The sequence below is a fragment of the Artemia sp. Qi Xiang Cuo genome, chromosome 19, assembly GCF_049724085.1.
Source record: "Artemia sp. Qi Xiang Cuo chromosome 19, ASM4972408v1, whole genome shotgun sequence".
NCBI lineage: Eukaryota > Metazoa > Arthropoda > Branchiopoda > Anostraca > Artemiidae > Artemia > Artemia sp. Qi Xiang Cuo.
Genome location: NC_142812.1, coordinates 24383196 through 24405796, shown reverse-complemented (window position 1 = coordinate 24405796; position 22601 = coordinate 24383196). Strand labels below are relative to the sequence as shown.

At 33.8% G+C, this 22601-nt stretch overlaps 1 protein-coding gene across 1 annotated transcript in view; it reads left to right on the top strand.

Annotated features, from left to right (window-relative positions):
* Nucleotides 1–22601, top strand: part of LOC148940637 (uncharacterized) — a 48198-nt gene that overhangs the window by 5777 nt on the left and 19820 nt on the right. The window contains exon 2 of the mRNA XM_089104903.1: nucleotides 21456–21584. The gene's annotated coding sequence lies outside the window, so the exon portion shown is untranslated. The remainder of the gene's footprint in view (nucleotides 1–21455; nucleotides 21585–22601) is intronic.

Sequence of the window (22601 nt, the reverse complement as noted above, 5' to 3'; positions counted from 1 at the left end):
CCTTCCCCCCAAACTCAAAATTTTCCAAAATTCTACTTTAGAAGCTTTTTAAATATTTCTAAGGCACTAATAGATAGAGCACTACAAATATTAGAATCAACTTCAGAGGACAAATTATGTTACGGGAAGATGTCTTTGGAATCCCCCTCCCACAAAACTCCAAATTTTCCAAAATTCTACTTTAGAAGCTTTTTAAATATTTCTAAAGCATTAATAGATAGAGTTCTAAAAACATCAGAATCGACTTCAGAGGACACCTTATATTACCGGAAGGGGTTTTTCAAATCCCCCTTCCCCCCAAAACTCAAAATTTTCCAAATTTTTACTTTAGAAGCTTTTTTAAATATTTCTAAAGCACTAATAGATAGAGCACTACAAATTTCAGAATCGACTTCAGAGGACACGTTATATCACGGGAAGAGGTTTTTAAAATCCCCCTTCCCCCACACTCAAAATTTTCCAAATTTTTACTTTAGAAGCTTTTTTAAATATTTCTAAAGCACTAAGACATAGAGCGCTACAAACATCAGAATCGATCTTTAGAGGACAAATTATATTACGGGAAGATGTTTTTGAAATCCCCTTTCCCCCCAAACTCAAAATTTTCCAAAATTCTACTTTAGAAGCTTTTAAAAGATTTCTAAAGCTATTATAGATAGTGAGCTAAGAACATCAGACTCGAATTCAGAGGAAACGTTTCAACATAGGAATAGGTTTTGTCAATCCTCCTTCCCCCAAACTCAAAAATTTCGAAAATTTTACTTTAGAAGCTTTTCAAATCAAACAGTTCGTGGTAACGAACTGTAAGTAAGGAGCGACCCGGCTCAATGGTAACCGAAACTCTAGAAAACGGGTTTTTGATACCAATAGATATATCAAAAGAATCAGATTTCAATGCTGATTTCAAATATATAACTTTCATCAAGTTTAGTGCTACTCATCAAAAGTTACGCGCCTGAGAAAATTTGGCTGATTTTAGAAAAAAGGGGAAAGACCCCCTAAAAGCTATAGAACCTTAATGAAAATGACACCCTCATATTCATTGTATCAGAGAACCCTACTGTAGAGGTTTCAAGCACCCATCTACAAAAATGTGGAATTTTACATTTTTTGCCAGAAGAAAGATCACGGATGCGTTTTTATTTGTTCGTTTGTGTGTTTGTTTTTTTTTCCAGGGGTGATCGTATCGACACAGTGGTCTTAGAATATCCTGGGAAGACTCATTGGAACGGAAATTAGAAGTTCTAGTGCCCTTTTTAAGTGACAAAAAAAAATGGAGGGCAACTAGGCCCCCTCCCATGCTTATTTTTTCCCTAAAGTCACCCGATCAAAATTTTGAGATAGCCATTTTGTTCATCATGGTCGAAAATATGATAAATATGTCTTTTAGGATGACTTAGTCCCCCGAATTTCCCAGAGGGAGGGCTAAAAGTTATGAACTTTACCCAATGTTAACATATAGTATTGGTTATTGGGAAGTATACAGAAGTTTTCAGGAAGTTTTTTTTCTGGTAGTGGTAGGGAAGGGTGTGTCGGTGGTTATGTTGGAGGATCTGTTCATGAAGGAAGTTTTCATGGGGGAAGGGAAATTGCCATGAAGGGGGCGCCGGACTTGCCAGCGTTATTTATTGGTTATTGGGAAGTATACAACCATTTTCAGGAAGGATTTTTTCTGGAGGGGGGGGGGAGGGCTAGAGGAGGGGGTTAATCTGGAAAATATTTCCGTAGAGGATGTTTCTTTGGGGTAAGGGACATTTCTATGAAGGGGGCGCCGGATTTCCAAGCATTATTTAAAAAACTATCAGAAATTAAATAAAAAAAAAACAAGTTTTTTCAACTGAAATGTAAGAAGGAATATTAGAACTTAAAACGAACAGAAATTATAAAGTATGTGAGGGGGTTCTCCCCAAGTCAATACCTCACTCTTTACGCTACAGTTTTTTTTAGTGCTTTCAAAAGAGATATCTATTCTAATTAAACGGGCTTTGTGATTCAGGGGTTTGTGAATCAAATTTTTTGTTAACTTTTAACGTAAAGAGCTTCTTATTGACAACGGGGAGAACCCCCTCATATACATAATAAAATCTATGTAATAAAAAAAAAACAATAAAAAAACAAGTGATATGGCACAATAGTAATCTAAAGTTTGAAAAACGGTATTTTGATGTCAATAAATGTATAAAAAGAATGTATTTATAATGCTGATTCTAAATATATAAATTTTATTAATTTTGGTATTACTCATCAAAGGCTACTAGCCTGAGAAAATTTACTCGATTTTTTAAAGAGGGGGAAACATCCCCTACAAGTGAAAGAATTTTAATGAAAATCACACCGTCAGATTCAGCGTATCAGAAAACCCTATTACATAGGTTTCAAGCTCATATCTGCAAAAATCTGCAACTTTATATTTTTTGCCAGAAGAAAAATATACGAATATAGAAGTTAGTTACGTAAGTTAATTTGTAAAGACATCCATTTAGCAAAAGAAAAGTAAAATTTTTATGCAAATAAAAGCTGAATTAACTAAAAAACGATCAGAAATTAAATAAAAAAAACAAGTTTTTTAAACTGAAATTAAGGAGCGACATTAAAACTTAAAACGAACAGAAATTATTCCGTATATGAAAGGGGCTGTCCCCTCCTCAACGCCTCGCTCTTTACGCTAAAGTTTTTTATTGTTTTAAAAAATAAAGTTGTGAGACAGAGTCAAACTTTAGCGTAAAGAGCGAGGCGTTGAGGAGGGACAGCCCTTTCATATACGGAATAATTTCTGTTCGTTTTAAGTTTTAATGTCGCTCCTTACTTTCAGTTTAAAAAACTTGTTTTTTTTTTATTGAATATTTCTAAGGCACTAATAGATAGAGTGCTAAAAACATTAGAATCGACTTCAGAGGACACGTTATGTTACGGGAAGAGGTTTTTAAAACCCCCCTTCCCCCCAAAATGAAAATTTACCAAAATTTTGACTTTATAAGCTTTTTAAATATTTCTAAAGAACTAATAGATAGAGAGGTACAAATATTAGAATCGACTTCAGAGGACAAATTCTGTTACGGGAAGATCTCTTTGAAATCCCCCTTCCCCCCTAACTCAAAATTTTCCAAAATTATACTTTAGAAGCTTTTTAAATATTTCTAAAGTACTAATAGATAGAGTGCAAAAAAACATCAGAATCGACTTCAGAGGACACGTTATATCACGGGAAGAGGTTTTTAAAAACCCCCTTCCCCCCAACTCAAAATTTTCCAAAATTCTACTTTAGAAGCCTTTTAAATATTTCTAAAGCACTAATAGATAGAGCACTACAAATATCAGAATCGACTTCAGAGGACAAATTATGTTACAGGAAGATGTTTTTGGAATCCCCCTTCCCCCAAACTCAAAATTTTCCAAAATTCTACTTCAGAGGCCTTTTTAAATATTTCTAAAGCGCTAAGACATAGAACGCTACAAACAGCAGAATCGACTTAAGAGGACAATTTGTGTCATGGGAAGATGTTTTTTAAATCCCCCTTCCCCCCAAACTGAAAATTCTCCAAAATTCTACTTTAGAAGCTTTTCAAACATTTCTAAGGCAGTAATAGATAGAGTGCTAAAACATTAGAATCGACTTCAGAGGACACGTTATATCACGGGAAGAGGTTTTTAAAATCCCCCTTCCCCCCTAACTCAAAATTTTCCAAAATTTTATTTAGAAGATATTTAAATATTTCTAAAGCACTAATAGATAGAGTGGCAAAAACATCAGAATCGACTTCAGAGGAGATGTTATATCACGGGAATAGGTTTTTAAAATCCCCCTTCCCCCCAAACTCAAAATTTTCCAAAATTCTACTTAAGAAGCTTTTTAAATGTTTATAAGGCACCAATAGATAGAGCACTACAAATATTAGAATCAACTTCAGAGGACAAATTATGTTACGGGAAGATGTTTTTGTAATCCCCCTTCCCCTAAAACTCAAAATTTTCCAAAATTATACTTTAGAAGCTTTTTAAATATTTCTAAAGCACTAATAGATAGAGTGCTAAATACATCAAAGTCGACTTCAGAGGACACGTTATATCATTGGAAGAGGTTTTTAAAATCCCCCTTCCCCCCAAACTCAAAATTTTCCAAAATTTTACTTTAGAAGCTTTTTTAAATATTTCTAAGGCACTAATAGATAGAGTGCTAAGAACATCAGAATCGGCTTCAGAGGACACGTTTTATCACTGGAAGAGGTTTTTAAAATCCCCCTTCCCCCCTAACTAAAAATTTCACAAAATTTTATTTTAGAAGATATTAAAATCTTTATAAAGCACTAATAGATGGAGGGCCAAAAACATCAGAATCGACTTCAGAGGACATGTTATATCACGGGACTAGGTTTTTAAAATCCCCCTTCCCCCCAAACTCAAAATTTTCCAAAATTCTACTTTAGAAGCTTTTTAAATATTTCTAAAGCACTAATAGATAGAGCACTACAAATATTAGAATCAACTTCAGAGGACAAATTATGTTACGGGAAGATGTCTTTGGAATCCCCCTTCCCCCAAAACTCAAAATTTTCCAAAATTCTACTTTAGGAGCTTTTTAAATATTTCTAAAGCACTAATAGATAGAGCGCTAAAAACATCAGAATCGACTTGAGAGGACACGTTATATCACGGGAAGACGTTTTTGAAATCACCCTTCCCCCCAAACTCAAAAATTTCCAAAATTTTACTTTAGAAGCTTTTTTAAATATTTCTAAAGCACTAATAGATAGAGCGCTACAAGTTTCAGAATTGAATTTGGAGGACATGTTATATCACGGGAAGAGGTTTTTAAAATCCCCCTTCCCCCCAAACTCAAAATTTTACTTTAGAAGCTTTTTTAAATATTTCTAAAGCACTAATAGATAGAGCACTACAAATTTCAGAATCGAATTCAGAGGACATGTTATATCATGGGAAGAGGTTTTTAAAATCCCCCTTCCCCCGAAACTCAAAATTTTCCAAAATTCTACTTTAGAAGCTTTTTAAATATTTCTAAAGCACTAATAGATAGAGTGCTAAAAACATTTGAATCGACTTCAGAGGACACGTTATATCATGGGAAGAGGTTCTTAAAATCCTCCTTCCCCCCAAACTCAAAATTTTCCAAAATTCTACTTTAGAAGCTTTTTTAAATATTTGTAAAGCGGTAAGGCATAGAGTGCTACAAATAGCAGAATCGACTTTAGACGATAAATTGTGCCATGGGAAGATGTTTTTGAAATCCCCCTTCCCCCCAAACTCAAATTTTACAAAATTTTATTTTAGAAGCTTTTTAAATATTTCTAAAGCACTAATAGATAGAATGCTAAAAACATCAGAATCGACTTCAGAGGACAGGTTATATCACGGGAAGAGGTTTTTAAAATCCCCCTACCCCCCTATCTCAAAATTTTCCAAAATTGTCGTTTAGAAGCTTTTTAAATATTTCTAAATCACTATTAGATAGAGAGTAACAAACATAAGAATAGACTTTAGAGAATAATTTGTGCTATGGGAAGATGTTTTTTGAATCCCCCTTCCCCCCTAACTCAAAATTTTCCAAAATTTTATTTTAGAAGCTTTTTAAATTTTAAAATTTTTTAAAAATTTTTATTTTAGAAGCTTATTTCTAAAGCACTAATAGATAGTGCTAAAAACATCAGAATTGACTTCAGAGGACACGTTATATCACGGGAAGAGGTTTTTAAAATCCCCCTTCCCCCCAAACTCAAAATTTTCCAAAATTCTACTTTAGAAGCTTTTAAAATATTTATAAACCATTAATAGACAGAGTGCTAAAAACATCAGAATCGACTTCAGAGAACACGTTATATCAGGGGAAGAGGTTTTTAAAATCCCCCTTCCCTCCAAACTCAAAAATTTCCAAAATTTTACTTTAGAAGCTTTTTTAACAAAATTCTACTTTAGAAGCCTTTTAAAATATATCTAAATCACTAATAGATAGTGCTACAAAAACCAGAATCGACTTCAGAGGACAAATTGTGTTATGGGAATATGTTTTTGAAATCCCCCTTCCCCCCAAACTCAAAATTTTCCAAAATTCTACTTTAGAAGCTTTTTTAAATATTTCTAAAGCGATAAGACATGGAACGCTACAAACATCAGAATCGAATTCACATGACAAGTTTTGTTATGGGAAGATGTTTTTGAAATCCCCCGTCCCCCCAAACTCAAAATTTTCCAAAATTCTACTTTAGAAGCTTTTTAAATATTTATAAAGCACAAATAGATAGAGCACTACAAATATCAGAAACGACTTCAGAGGACAAATTATATTACGGGAAGATGTTTTTGAAATCCCCCTTCCCCCCAAACTCAAAATTTTCCAAAATTCTACTTTAGAAGCTTTTTAAATATTTCTAAAGTATTAATAGATAGAGTGCTAAAAACATGAGATTCAACTTCAGAGAACAAGTTATATCACGGGAAGAGGTTTTTAAAATCCCCCTTCCCTCCAAACTCAAAAATTTCCTAAATTTTACTTTAGAAGCTTTCTTAAATATTTCTAAAGCACTAATAGATAGAGCGCTACAAGTTTCAGAATCGACTTCGGAGGGCACGTTATATCAAGGGAAGAGGTTTTTAAAATCCTCCTTCCCCCCAAACTCAAAAATTTCCAAAATTTTACTTTAGAAGCTTTTTTAAATATTTCTGAAGCACTAATAGATAGAGCACTACAAATTTCAGAATCGAATTCAGAGGACATGTTATGTCATGGGAAGATGTTTTTAAAATCCCCCAAACTCAAAATTTTCCAAAATTCTACTTTAGAAGCTTTTGAAATATTTCTAAAGCACTAATAGATAGAGCGCTAAAAACATCAGAATCGACTTAAGAGGACACGTTTTATCACGGGAAGAGGTTATTAAAATCCTCCTTCCCCCAAACTCAACATTTTCCAAAATTCTAATTAAGAAGCTTTTTAAATATTTTTAAAGTGCTAATACTTAGAGCGCTACAAGAATGAGACTTAAATATGGGGGACAATTTATGTAATGTGGAGATGTTTCTTAAATCCCCCTTCCCCCAAACTCAAAATTTTTCCAAAATTGTTACTTTAGAAACCTGTTTAAATATTTCTAAAGTGCTAAGACATAGAGCGTTACAAACATCATAATCAACTTTAGAAGACAATTTATGTCATGGGAAGATGTTTTTGAAATCCCCCTTCCCCCCAAACTCAATTTTCAAAAATTGTTACTTTAGAAACTTGTTTAAATATTTCTAAAGCGCTAAGACATAGAGAGTTACAAACATCACAATCACCCTTTAGAAGACAATTTATGTCATGGGAAGATGTTTTTGAAATCCCCCTTCCCCCCAAACTCAAAATTTTGTAAAGTTTTAGCCTTCTTTTCCCGGGGGGGGGAGGGGTATTTTACCCAGGGGGTAAAGTATTTGGACAGTTTGAAGTCAGAAAATAATTATTTCTAGGTAATAGGGCCACTAAAAAATTACAGAAGAATAGCGAGGTATATGGAAATGTTGTTAACTCAAAAAAAAAAGAACATCCTTGTATAAAGTAAATGTAATCATTCATTTAAGTTTTATTTTTTTTGAACAAACATCAGTGCCGACACGAAAGCATTACGATTTATGCCAAAGTTAAATTTCTGCAACCTGGGACTAAACAAGCCGAATGATTCAATTTTATAATGTCGAGGCAGTCTTAGAGTTGTATAATAACCATAGCATGTTATTGAGAAGCAGGAATTGTGATAACTCTGGCCAGATTTGTGTAAAATATAGAAATTCGTTTTTGTTACCAAAAGTATAGGCTTATACCTATCCGAGGTGGCCGCAAATATTCTCAGGTAAAGTGTAATTTTTCAAAATCGGTCTATGACGAAACATGGATGGCTTGTTCACACCTTTCTCTACTAGAAAATTTTTGTTTTTTGATGATTTGGCTTCAAATACCGCCTCAAAGGGAGGATTTTATGATCAACAATGTTCCTTGTTGTAAAAAAAAACATTGTGGATTGGAGCCAGTTCTACAGAGAGGTTTGTATGTACATATGTCATTCAAACTCCGCTCCTTTGGAAGGAGAAGGAGTCATTGTTGAGATAGATGAAGCCAAATTTGGGAAGCGTAAATATAATCGTGGTCGGATTGTCGCAAATGCTTGGGTATTTGGTGGAATAGAGCGAGGAACTGGTAATTCATTCATGGTTTCTGTGCCGGATAGAAGTAGTGCCACGTTGTTGAGAATTATCCAAAACCGAATCCTGCCAGTGACAACAATTATCAGTGACTGTTGGAGGGCCTACGATTGCCTGGCTAGCCAGGGCTATTAGCATTTACACGTCAACCACAGCATAATTTTTGTTGACGCTGCAACAGGCGCTCACACACAAAACATCGAAAGACACTGGCTTGAAGTTAAAGAAAATATACCCACATATGGCAGAAGAAAAGAACATATTGAAGGATATCTAGCAGAGCACTATTTCAAAAAAAATATTCAATCTCCTTGAGAATGCACCATTTCATGAAACATATATCGGAGCTTTATAACCCCAACTAATTTGTTTTTTATGGGTATTATTTTCTAGTTAATTTTTAAAACGTAACAGAAAATATGGCAATTTACGATATATAAACGCATTCGTTCTTAAAGAAATTCAAATGTTTTTTTTTCCAAATAGTTTAGTGTAGCAATCTTCATTCTGGAAGATAAGAGACGTTATTGAAGTGTAAATAGGGAGGGGGAGAGAGGGGGCGGAAGTAAATATTTAACTATAGAATAATCGGTACTTGTGCATTATAAATAACCCACCACTATACACGAAAGAAGTTAAGTTTGGTTGCTGCTAATGAAATAAAATAAAATAGGATGAATATAATAGTTTAGAAACAAATTTGGGCTACATATTTGCACATTAGGGGGTGGGGGTAAATTATAGCATATATTAAATACGTAACCTAACCTAGGTACCTTTTTCCCTTCCTAAACCCAAAAAAAACATCAGTTTAAATATTGTAAACGCAATAAGAAATCACGCTTTTTGATCCATTTGTCTAAGAAATACTCAGGTTTCCTTGTACAGTCTATAGCGGTGGGTTATTTATAATGCACAAGTACCGAATAATCTATATTCGTTTTGATTATTTTTTTTGGAAACTCCTTAACATTTTGAGTTGAGTAACCACATAAAACATATTCAGATAGCTTAATCCTATAATATTGAAAATTTTTGCTCTTCTTTTTTACATCCGCAATTTAAAATATGTAAAAATTGCTGGATCTTACATAAAAATTTTCTTTCGTGGGTGGAATGGTTCGCTGCATGGGGATTTCATAGCAGGGGGAGGGGAAGACGGGGACTAAATAGGCTGAGTCACAAGTTCCAACCTTAAAACATACAGGGGTTAGGAGGTACAGTTGGGGGCTGCCGCCCCCCAAACTCCCGCTTTTGCAGCCTTTAACAAAAAAAAAGTTTTTTAAACTGAAAGTAAGGAGCGACATTAAAACTTAAAACAAACAGAAATTAGTCTGTATATGACAGGGTCTTTCCCCTCTTCAACGCCTCGCTCTGTATGCTAACCTTTAACTTTCTCACAACTCTATTTTTGTTAAACAATAAAAAAATCTAGAGTAAAGAGCGAGGCATTGAAGAGGGGATCGCCCCTTTCATATCAGAACTAATGTCTGTTCATTTTACTTTTTAATGTTGCTCCTCGTTTTCAGTTTAAAAAACTTGTTTTTTTTTATCTAATGGCTGAAAACGCAGGAGTTTGGGGGGCGCCTGCCCCCCTAACTGTATCACCTAACCCCTGTCCGGGTTATTGTTCGAACTTGTGACTCAGCCTGTTTAACTCTTTAAAAACGTAGTTTTTTCAAATAATTTCTGCACGTTTTGTGTCTTAGCACTTTACAAATATTTAAAAAAGCTTAAGTAAAATCTTGGAAAATTTTGAGTTTGGTGGGAAAGCGGATTGTAAAAACCTCTTCTCGTGATATAACGTGTCCTCTGAAGTCGATTCTGATGTTTTTAGCACTCTATCTATTAGTGCTTTAGAAATATTTAAAACGCTTCTAAAGTAGAATTTTGGAAAATTTTGAGTTTGGGGGGAAGGGGATTTCAAAAACATCTTCCCATAACATAATTTGTCCTCTGAAGTCGATTCTGATATTTGTAGCGCTCTATGTAGTTATTGCTTTATAAATATTTAAAAAGTTTCTAAAGTAGGATTTTTGAAAATTTTGAGTTTGGGGGGAAGAGGGATTTCAAAAACATCTTCCCATAACATAATTTGTCCTCTGAATTTGATTCTACCTCCCCCCCCCCCCTAATGTGCAAATATATACCCTGAATTGGTATAAATGGGAGTGGGGGTAAAATTCATTTCTGGCAAAAAATATTATTATATTTGGAAAGGGCATAAAAAAAGGCATCAAGTGGTATATTCACTTTATTTGTAAGTCAATAATATAATTTGGTAAAATTTTACCCTTTTCTGTTTTAATGTTCTTCACAAGGCTGAAAAATCTCTTAACATCAGTTAGAAAAGGGCAAACTGAGTAAATACCTAACCACCAATAGAAAATTCCCAAACTGAGGTGTCCCAGCTGGAAAATGAAACTCAGGGGTGGGTTGACAGGCTAAAGTATGTCCTGGGAAGGTATTTTCAAGTACCTACTTCCACCCCTCCCTCTAGAGGGTCCTGAAATTTGCCTACATGCCAATTTCTATAGAAATTAAAATTTCTATACCTATTGAAATTTTAGCAAAACATTTTACCTTAATTTTCAGTTATCAGTTTCTTTTTCTCTGGCTTCAGTTCTGAAAATCCAATTCCTGTTATTTTAGTAGAATTTTCAGCCATATCAATGTTTTTTCTTCAAAATTTAGGAAATGTGTTTGCATATCTTTAAAACCTTATAAATTGGTATTGGGCAAAGTTGTGAAGCTGAAAACAATTTTGCTGTACTTCATTTAAACAGAATATTTATTTTGCAAGGTTTCACTTAAAAGCACACAGATTTGTTAAAGGTCATCAAAGGTCAGGACCCTCTAGAGGGGGAAGGAGTAGAAGTAGGTACTTGAAAATACCATCCTGGGACATACTTTATTCTTTAGACCCATCCCTGAAAGTTTCATTTTCCTAACCTAACCCCTTTCCAAGATAGCCAAAAAGTAGCTAAAATAGAATTTTGCCAAAACTAAAAGGGCTAGAACATTTCTAGATCACTCATTTTGTAGAATAATAGATTTCCTACAAAATTCATAAATAAAAAATAATACCTTGTGCAGGCAAATTTTCAAGATAGATCAATATTATTTCCAAAATGCTATAAATTATGTTATTGTTTTTGTTGATTTTTAGGTAATTAAACCTGAATGGCAAAAGATAAAACTATTTTGAAAAGGAATATTGACCTTTATTGAATTTCCTGTGATTGAGCTTTAGCTGAGTAGTTTTGGAGCAGTTTGGAATTTTTTATTAGTTTTAAGGGAATTTTGGTCAGTTGAGATAGATTTTCAGGGAATTTGGAGAAATGGGTATGATGCACCCCCTTGTTGACTATATAAAATTGATTTTTTGTATTCAGCATGATTAATGACATCAGATTGTGTTCTCAAACCTTCTGCTGCTTGCTGATTGCCCAAAACCTGAAATATCAACAGTTTTCTTGTGCAGCTCCCTGACTATAAATTTCCTGATTCATGGAAATATTTATTTTTTTCTGGCAAGAGGTCAAAAATCCAGTTTGTCCTGCAAAATTTGGGCAAGTGGAAACGCTGGAGAGTGTAGGCTTTCCCTTGGCCCTGGCACACGGTAGGCTTGTATATATTTGATTCTTGTAGCCTATAACAGGCTAACATAGTCACTGCATCATTTTTTTTAGTTTTAAGTCATGAGGTGTCAAATCAGCAAAATTAATTGTGTTCTGGTATGAATTCAATTCCTCCTTGCTGTGGTACTTGTCTATTATATAAAGCACATTTGGGAAGTGAAGTTTGGTGAATGCTAATGAAATAAAACAATTAGGATGAAAATATAATAGTTTAGAAACGAATTTGGGATGTATATTTGTACATTACGGGGGGGGGTGTAAGTGGGGCTATAGCATATATTAAATATGTAACCTAAACAAACCTATTTTAATCGAACCAAACCTATTTAACCTAATACAAAAAATTATGAAAATAGCATACTTTGATAGCAAAATTATGAAAAATACAACTTAAAAATATGCTACCTGAATGCAGAAATGCCCTTAAGAATCAAATTAAAATGAACTTGGCCTTCTGCCTTTGCTGCTGCCTAACACATGTACTCAACTAAGTATGAAGGTAAATGATGGTGGGATGTACCTTGGTGCTGTTTATTCCTCCACTTTGCAGTGCCCTACATCCTCTCTACTTTTTGGGTAGAGGTGCTGGTTTCTGGGTTGACAAAATTATTTTTGTGGTTCACTTTCAAATGAGTGAAACCTTCTTGTTCCAGCTCAGCTGTGTTGTAGCCCTTCCAAAAATATGAAATGATTCTTGAACATCCATGTTGAAGAATTGCGTCCTCAAGAATTACGTTAATAATGAACTTTTCTTTGTCTTTGAGACAGTCAGCTGATGCCTAAGCTCCCAATTTAATAATTCACAAATGACCTTCACAATTTTGCTAGTAAAGTATTCTATTTTCATCATATTTTATTGTCACTAAACTTAACTTCTCAGATGTGTTTTATATAATAGACAAGTATCCTCCTTGTTAGTACACCAAATAATTCCCCATTTTACAGGATTTGTTTTCTGCTGGTACATTTTGTAATTCTCACTGTTGCTTCTCCTCTAATTGTAGATTGTGTTGTCCACCCTTTTCATTTCATAGATACCAAAATAACTTGTTTCATATCTTTTTCCCAGTCATTATATTTTCTTTTAATTACACTGTTATATTATTCATTAGCAACCAGGAATGTTCCAGTGCCTATGTCCTCTGAAATATTTAAATTAGGCATTGGCATAGTGTAAAATCATTTTATCCTTCCTGTGCATCTTTGCAGATGCTAAAGCAACACTTCTTCATCCTAGAGTGAAAAATCAGCAATTCAATTGAATTAAGTAATTCTGGCATGAATTAAATTCCTTCTTCCTGTTTATTTTTCACAGACTTACTCTAAAGTAACCTATTCCTTCATGTCATCATATCTTGCTTCTCTTCAAAGTAGCAGGTTTTGTTGTGCAACATTTTCCTTTGCAATTCAATTTGATTTTTGCTGTTCCTTGTTCTATGCCTTTTTCTTTAGCTGTTCAGAGTCATTTGCCATCTTGTGTAATTTTGCATCCATCATTCCTTCTAAAACTGGCCACTCCTAAGGGGGAAAAGATGTAATTTTTGCTCTTGAAATATATATAAAAATGATGCCACTCAGATGAATTTTGTCCATAAAAAGGCTCTAAGTTTTCTCAAACTAGTGACCTATCTAAATTGTCCTTTCAAGCCAGAATATCCCGGGGTTGCAGTTTTCAAAAAAATCTGGAGCTGTTTTTGATAAAAAATTTATAATTAAGTAAAATAGCTATTAAAGGCAAGGAAAATAATAATGACTACTCCTGAATCAGCTACAAATGGTAGTTCTCTTTCACTAGAGAATTTTTTTTAGAAACATATTTTTAAACTTTGGTTACTGGACTGTTTAAGCTTTTTTGGCTCCATTAAGGGCTCAAAATATAATTACCTTTAGAAACAATTGTTGATTTATGAAAGAGCATAACAAAGGTATCAGGTGATGTATTTGACCTTAGCTAAATTATGCTGAAAACTGCAAACTTACTGTAAAATGTATGCACATTTAGAACCTGAATCCTAATATAACCTTCATTTGCGTGGAGAATGAGCTTTAATCCCCCCTCCTAATGTGTAGATATGTATCTTGAGTTGTAAATATGACCAACATTTTCATATGTCACTTTTCTTCAAATTGATCTAGCAATTTGGCAAAATAATATAGGATCCTGGGCATATACATTTTAGAGTATATATTTGCATATTGAGGGGGGGAATGTGAAATTTATTTGAGAGTTAAATGAAGAGCTATCTCATTAGTGAGTTAATCAGAAAATTGCCTCTATTTAGCCTATAGGCTGTAGATCAGATTGTCAAGTTATTATCTATTCATATTTTTAACTTATTTTAAAAAGTAGATTTTTTTTTATTCAATCAATATTCAGCACAATCACTCAGGCTAAACTGGATTGTCTACACAGCATAACCAGTTTAACAACAGCTCAATCGATTGAAAGAACAACATTCTAATGTATATTTTGGGTTATATGTAGGGCTGGATTTAAATCTTTGGTGCCCCTGGGCCTAAACAAATCCCCAAAAATTTGGGGATATTGGAAACCCTGCACAGAAGGCACCTGACAAGCTATTAGCCAAAAGTAATGTAAGAGAGAGGTGATACCAAGCTCTCAGCTTGGTTCAGAGCTGTATGAGGGGGAGGGCTGGGCTGTGTAAGTGCTTTCACTTGACCAGCATCATATATCAATGCTTGTCAAGTGAAAAATGGGTGTTTCAGCAGTATTTGTCCTACTGAGATAGGGTAAATTTTCAGTGAATATTATTATTATTATTATTATTTATTTTTAACCCACACTATACAGAGGTACAATACGTGGAGTATCACGGGGAAAAACACAAAAAATGCGACACAAGACAATATATAAAACAAAATTTACCAAATTACATTTTAACAAATAATAATTTAAAATAAACGAGACAAAAAAAAAAAAAAAAAATAACGTGAAAGGAGGGGGAAAAGAGGAAAAAAAAAAAAAAAAAAAAATGACAACTTGAAAAATATAATAAGCAGGCATTAATATTATCATTATTGGATTTTTACTCACTCTTTACAAATCTAAATTTTAGAATGATCAAACAGAGAAAAACAACTAAACAAATAAAAGAAAAATAACTTAGGACTGAAAAAACCTGATAAGGTGATGGTGCGGAGAAAAACGGATACAAGCAGGATTTGAAAGTTTTCTGTGTAGTGCTTCCAGTTTTTCAGTAATATTAGGAACAAGAAATTTATTAATAATTACCCGGTTTTTGGTCCAAGGTGGAAGAAACAAAAAAAATTTACAAAATCTAAAATAATTAATCCGGATTCTTTTTAACTCAGTTTTCTTCAGAAGGAGAAAAATTCCAGAAGCAAAAAGAATTGAATGGTCACAAAAAGTTGAGTAGAGCTTGGCTAACGCGAGTTTATTATATTTACCACTATTGGCAACAATCTTAGCATATCCTAATTTAATTTTCATATTAATATCTGAGACTGTGCTCTGGCGCTAGCTCGGAAGACTATTAGTAATAGAAATACCGAGCCATCGAAGAGAATCTACGAGAGGGATAGTAAAGCCACTACAGCGAAGGGAAGTACTAGAAATATTATTAAAAGAAAGAAATTTACATTTATCTACATAAAGAGACAGGCCTATGTCTGAAAAAGAAGTAGCAACACGAGAAACCATGTTAGATAAACCAGTTTTAGTACGGCTTATAAGAAGCAGATCATCAGCGTAAGCCAGGTAGGAAACATCAGAAAGACCAGAGAGATAGGTAGCCGAAATCTTTGCCAGAACACCTGAAATACACAAATTAAAAAGGGTCGGTGATAAAACTCCATCTTGTCTTAAACCTCTTTTCAATTTAATATTAGATGCAGGCAGAGATTTCAGCCGAAGAAAAGAATTAGAGTACCAGTACCGAAGAAGCAAAATAACCGATAGATTGACACAGTAACCACGAAGAGCAGAATAAAGCTGACTATGACATACACTATCAAAAGCTTTTGATAGATCTAAAGTACAAAGATATATACTCCTTCCCTTAGAAGAATTTTCAAGGAACAAAGAAGATAATACAAGATGTGCGTGTTGACAACCTACTCCGGGCTTAAATCCAAACTGGTTATATCTCTCAAGCATATTATTAGTCACAAAAGGTATTAAAACATGCTCAAGAACTTTACTAAAAGTGCAAGAGACAGTAATAGGTCGGTAAGAAGAGCAAATAAAAGGAGAATTCCCCTTCTTTAAAATTGAAGAGACAGTACCACACAAAAAACTCTCCGGTACACTAGAAGTACAAATACACATCTGGAGAAGTAGGTGTATATGGTTAATAAGGGGGAGCAATCTAATAAAAGGTGAAATCTAGATATACCATCATTATCAACATTATCTGATTTAAGTTTCTTAATTGCTTCAATTACGGATGAAAGAGAAATAGGAACACAGAGACGCTGAGATAGAGGGGTACTAAAAATAGCAGAAAGAGAATGAGAACACAAAGAATGCACACGGTAATTAACATTAGAAAAAATAGACGAGTAATGGTCATGCCAAGCAGATGCAGGAAGACAATCATTATTTGGTACATCACTTCTAATCGACTCAGAATTAATAACTTTTCGCCATTCTCTCTTTGACACTGGAAAATCCATACCACGATAACGCATAGACTTAAGATATTTTTTATATTCCCTGCGGGTCTTACGCTTAAGGTCAGAAACAATACCACAGGACGGTCTATCACATTCATTCAAAACTTTTAACCAAAACTTAGCTGTATTTTTCAAAGTTAGGGGCATATCAATGCCCCTAAAATGCCAATGCCTTTTAAAGAAACCTTGTTTTTAAAAAGTTGATTTCTTGTCACTTGTTCTTATAAATGAAAACTAAAGGTTTCTTTTGAAGTGTTAGATTTTGGTAAATTTCCAATTAACTTTTTCATATCTATTATTCTTAGTAGTTCAAATTCTGTACCAAATTCACTGTAGCCTGCCATATATCATTAGAAATTAAGGGCAAAAATTTGCCCCATACTGTGATATTTTGCATACAGTGATATCACTTGGTACTAATGTGGAAATAAAACCACTTTACAGTACAATTGCAGTATGCAGTATTTCTCTCAAAATTGCAGTATTATACCACAAAATGCATTATAACTGACAGTACAGGGCTAGGTATGAATTTTTACAAATGTCACTTCAAACCATAAAAAGGGTAGAACTCTAGATTAGGGGCCTTTTGGGAAGTGGAGGGAGATGGGGTATTCCCCCCTAGACTGAAAAATACCTTATTTCATAGCTATTTTATATTTTAGCTTTGATTTATTTAAGCATCAAGACTGGATTAGTTTTTTTTTTTTGTTTGTCACCTCATGTGCTTTTTTTTTTTTTTAACAGCTATTAATTATCAATGTACTCCTAAAAAAAAAAAAAAATTGTATAGTAAACAATGAGAACAAATTTTTACAAAAAATATATAAATGAAAATTAGTCACTTGGCTTGAACAACAAGTACAATTAATTAGCTTGAAAAACAAGGAAAGTGGCCACAACCACAATGTTTTGCATTAAAAGCATTTCTTTTCCTTCTCTGCAGCTAGCTGGGCTCTGAAACATAGAGCTGTTTAATGGATCAATTTTAAAGGAAATTTCTATAGTGCCTTCTATAGGAAATTATTAAAACATAAAATGTTGTGCCTTCAATTCTCTGATTTTATTCTATTTCCAAATATCATGTTAATTTTTCATTAATAACAAAATAAGTTTTTAAAATAAAAGTAAACAACTTTTAAACCAATAACTAACAAAAATAAAATCAAATAATATACAAAGTGTGAAACTACAATAAATCATCATTTATAAATAACTGAAACCAAAATCAAACAGAAATTACAATAAATAACTGAGTCAAACTCAAAATGATCAGAAATTAAAAGGAGTAGGGATCAAAACCCCTGTGTCTTCCCCAGGCCAGAACATAATTTTCTCTTTACTGAAAAAAAAATAAATGTTTTTACTTTTATAACTTTATTAAAGCAAATAATATTAACATTTTGATTACTAAATATCAGTATATGTATGTTAAATTGACAATGCACATTCATTTGTATTTTTTCAGTTAAGTGCAAATTATGTTCTGGCCTTGGGAAGGCATACTTAAGCAGCGCAATTGCGCTGCCTATGATAGCTCTAACAATGGATTTCTTTGGTGTTTCTTCCATTTCTTGATGTGTCATATAACTGATAGCTTGTAGGGGAAGTTGAATAGAAAGGGATGTAGGTATGTGCTTCAAAATGCTTTCCCAGGGGATCACCAAGGCTCTGGATCCATAACTCCTTTCCAACATTAATGAAAGTCAGTAATCTAGAATTTTGTTTTATTAGTATATTTTCTTATTACCTTAAGTTATCTTAAATCACAGCTTGGAGCAAATTTGAGGATTTTACATCCTTGTGAATGCTCATGATAACTTTTCTAGCTTTTTTGATGTGGTTGCTTGCTACATTTCGGTTGAGCACTCAACAGCGTCCTAGTTGTACATGAACTCCTGTTGTATCCATTCTTTGTCAAGATTTTACTTGAATGCACCTGTTGAATCAGCAGCCACATATCTTCAGAGTTGATACCACAACTTTGATACTCACTGGCTGAAGAAATAGCTTCTTTTTTGGATTGAGGAGTGTTACTTGAAGATTTACTTGGAATGCCCTCTAGTCACAAAATGTTCTGGGGGGTGGCAAGGAGACCAGGAAGAATATTTTGGAAATAATTGTGTGGGCCATAATCATGTCGCTACGTTTTCTCTGGTATGTGAGTAGGAAGCCTCAAATGATATAAATGCTCTTTGAATGGCACTTGTTTGAGGCCTTCAGCCCCTTTGGTTGCTTTTTGTTGTATTCTTTCTAGTATTTCTTTGTCCTTCTTGAAGTAGGGTAATGCCAGGGACATTCCAACCTCTAGGCACAGGCAAACCAGTGCTTTATAGAGCTACATAAATACTTGTGGGCATCTTGTGGAGATAGTTCTCTTGATCATTCCAAGAGATTGGAGGGTAGATGACGATAGAGATTTTGCATGGGGGCTGAACTTAAGTTGACCAGGAACAATTACTCCTAACTAGTGCTGGGCAATATTTTGATATTTGATATATTGATATCAATGTTTTGGATCAGTTTTTTGCTATCACATGGATTTGCCAAAGTTCAGTAATGCAAATGGTAAATAAAGGGTATTTTGTACAATTTTTTTTCAAAATTCAAACAACATAAAATCAAACAATAAAAATAAAGTTTTATTATATAAATGAATATAATAAAAACCAAGATTTGGAATTATTCAGGCTCAGGAAAAGAGAAAAACTAACTACTGGTGATTCAAAACAGCAGCATGTCAATGTTTTCCCTGAGAGTTGGTTCCACCATTTGGTGATTCATCTGACCAGCCTTGGAAAACACTCTTTCAGAAGGGACACTGGTAGCAGGCACAGACATAAATTTCATTGCAACTTTGTACAGGTGTTTTTGGGACCCCATAGCAAAAGACTTCCACTATTTGAGTGGACAGTCAAGTGGGGGGAATTTTATTTGCATATTTTGGTTGTGATTTTACACAATAATTTGAGGGGGGATTTTGTGTGTGACGGGGGATTAAAACAACAGGTCAAATAGGGAACATATGTTAATGGCCGTTACTGACTGAATTTCTTTTTGGCTGACCTTCGGTTCTACTGTTAAAGAACCTCACTATGAAGCATAGCCATAACATCTAGGGTCGTCATGTTTTTGGGTTACTACTCATCAGGTTATAAGGATTCAGATTCCTTAGGGAGCGGTTGGACACACGAAGGACTAATTATCCTTAGAAATACTAACATGAAGAGACATGAATAAGAAAGTAATGTGTTTATTTTCTACTCAAATTGAAGTACAAGGCTTTCAGGAATATCACAATAAATGGCACTTCAATTTACTGGTGTGGGCACTATGGTTTATCATACACTGAAGGATAGATTTCAACTCGATCTATCTAAACTGTAAGTTCAATGTTCAACTAAAACATAACAAAAGACTCACATAAGACTGGCAAAAGACTGGTACAACTGACAATAGACTGACTGACTGACTTGCAAAAGACTGCAAATCCCAACTACTATATTATCTGAGTTTTGCCGAGGGTTACATTAAGGCATTGCTAGAAGTATGTCATCTGTGTTCCTATTGGTCAAGGAATACGTAATTCAACTACTTCAACTTTCACACAATTTATAGCTAAGAGATTTACATCTCAGGATTTTTTCCTTGGCTTAAGGGTTATCTGGGAGTTCCATCTTCCTTTTTTTTCTTGGCTTAAGGGTTATATGGGAGTTCCGGGTTTAGGTTCTGCATCTCACTCAACTCAATGTGATTTTTTTTTTGCGTTTTTCCCACGTGGTCTAATAATTTTTCCATAATTCAGGGTTAATAACATTCTTATAGTCAGAGAAATTATGAACTCGAAACATATGGTCAGGAGTATATTCCACCAAAAATTTGTTGAGAGTAGTCCGTATCTACTTTCTACTTACTTTCTAAATCCTTTAGGTTCTGTGGGTTAGCTAAGGCATATTTTCTTCTGTCTTGATTGACTAGCAAGTATTCTGCTTCAGGCGTAATAGTCATTAATGAATTGGTTTTGCCTATATTGACTGGAAATGTAGAAATTTTATATAAGTCAAAAAGATTGCTGATTTATTAATGGAATTGTTACCACTGCAAATATTTGTTCGTTTATCTCCGTGATGTGAACCTTCAGCTTTGTGTATTAATGGAATAGGTTTGCTACTTCTGGTTCTATGGGTAGATGCAGACCAAATGTTAGATGCGTTTTTATTTCATCCAAGATACTTCTTATGTTAGAAGGATCTACTAGATTGTAGGATAAAGTTCCTCCAGTAAGGGTTAATAAAGCGAATTCAAATTTGCTAACATCTGTTGCTAGGCTGAGCAACAACATTGTCACTATGTCCAGTGACACCATGGTGAGGCTTAAATCTGATATCACGCAATCCACCTTGTTCTTCTAGTAATTCATTATATTTACTGTCTTTGAGATTTTCTTTGAAATTGCTTCAACTTTGTCTCTTTGATAATTGGCTATGCCAGCTTGTATTTTTTGGACATGTAAGGTCACGTTCATAGTGTTATTTAGTTTCCTTACGTTTTCACTTAGGACATCCAAGTCATCTTCTGTTGACAGCCCAAATAAGTGAGAAGCCAATTCTCCAACAATTGGAATTAGACTAGTAGACCTGCGGTATTTGCTTTTTCGAAAAAAATACCTCAAAGATTCTTGTGGTTTTAACTTCTGTGTTTCCGTATTGAACAATTCGAATAAGGCTTGTAGTCTCTGCCTATACAATATTAAGAAGGATTGATGAATTGATACTCTTAGGGTGTTTTTCTCATTTAGATCAGGTAGTGGCCCAGGTATGATTGTTGTTGTGTCTTTTTTGCTTTCCTTTGTAGGGCTCATATATTCATGGTCTACAAGGGGGGTTTGAGTACTATTTGTTGATTTGTCAGCCCTTTCTAGGCTAGCATCTTGTATGCATTGAGATTTGTTGCTATTTTCCTTTTTCTTTTTAGGTGCTGTCTTATTAGTAATATTAAGATTGTATAGCAAGGAATTGTATCGTTTTGGACTACGATTGGCAAATAAACCCACTTATCAACCCGCAAGAGGAAAATTTGGAATAAAATACAACAGGAGAAAGGGCAAGTACCTTCAATATATACAGCATGAGATAAATTGTAAAAACAATATAAAATTCGGTACTGGTTTGCTAAAGGCCCTTGTCAAACCGATTTGGCCCTACTAGACAAATATAGAAAACAAAAAATATTTTTTAATATTGAGGGAAATCACAAGTCAATGTAAATACACTGTCACAAGACAGTGTACACACAAGACAATGTAAAATATCAAGGTCAACATGTCCCACTCCAAGAGGTAAGATATTATAAACAATATCTATACAATCCAAGAAGCATAAAATATAGTCTGAAAAAAAAAAGAATAGTTAATAGAATAAAAACAAATAAATCAAAATTAAGTGCAGCCCAAAACTAATAATACCTTCATAGTAGGAGAAAAATAAGTTTTGACCAGGAAAAAATTGGTACAGAAATGGTTTCTTCACCATCCGGACCGGAAAAAAAATGCTTAACAATATATCAAAAATCTAAATCTCTAGCTCGATGTGAAATTGTTTTTTTTTTTAATGTTTTTTTATTTATTTTCTCAAAAACCGGGAAAAAAATTAAAAACATAAACTATATTGTTTTACGCATTTTTTTAGATCAGCTTTTGGCTCTGAATTCATTTCTGATACTCATTTCGTTACCTGACCAAAAGAAAAATATTTATCAGCAGAAAAAAAGGGGAAAAAACTGTGTCTTTGGGGAAAAAACTCTTACCAGCGTTTATCAAGGTCTACTACGGAATAAGTTTGTCGTTCTTGTAGTCTATTTGGCTATGTAAACAAAAGGCTTAGAAAAAAAAAGACTAAACAACAATAAACAGGAATGACGAAACACCTCAGCGCCAAACACCATGAGACAAGGTAGGTTCTAACTTAATGTGTTCAGCAAAAAGCTTTTATCTTATTTTTCAAATATATAAAAATTGCACATCATCAAAATATAGGAACTAGATTTTTCATCATCACAGTTAACTGTTATTCTTCTTCACTAAGTTCTTCTTCTTGAAACTTTGAATTGTTGCACGAGCTT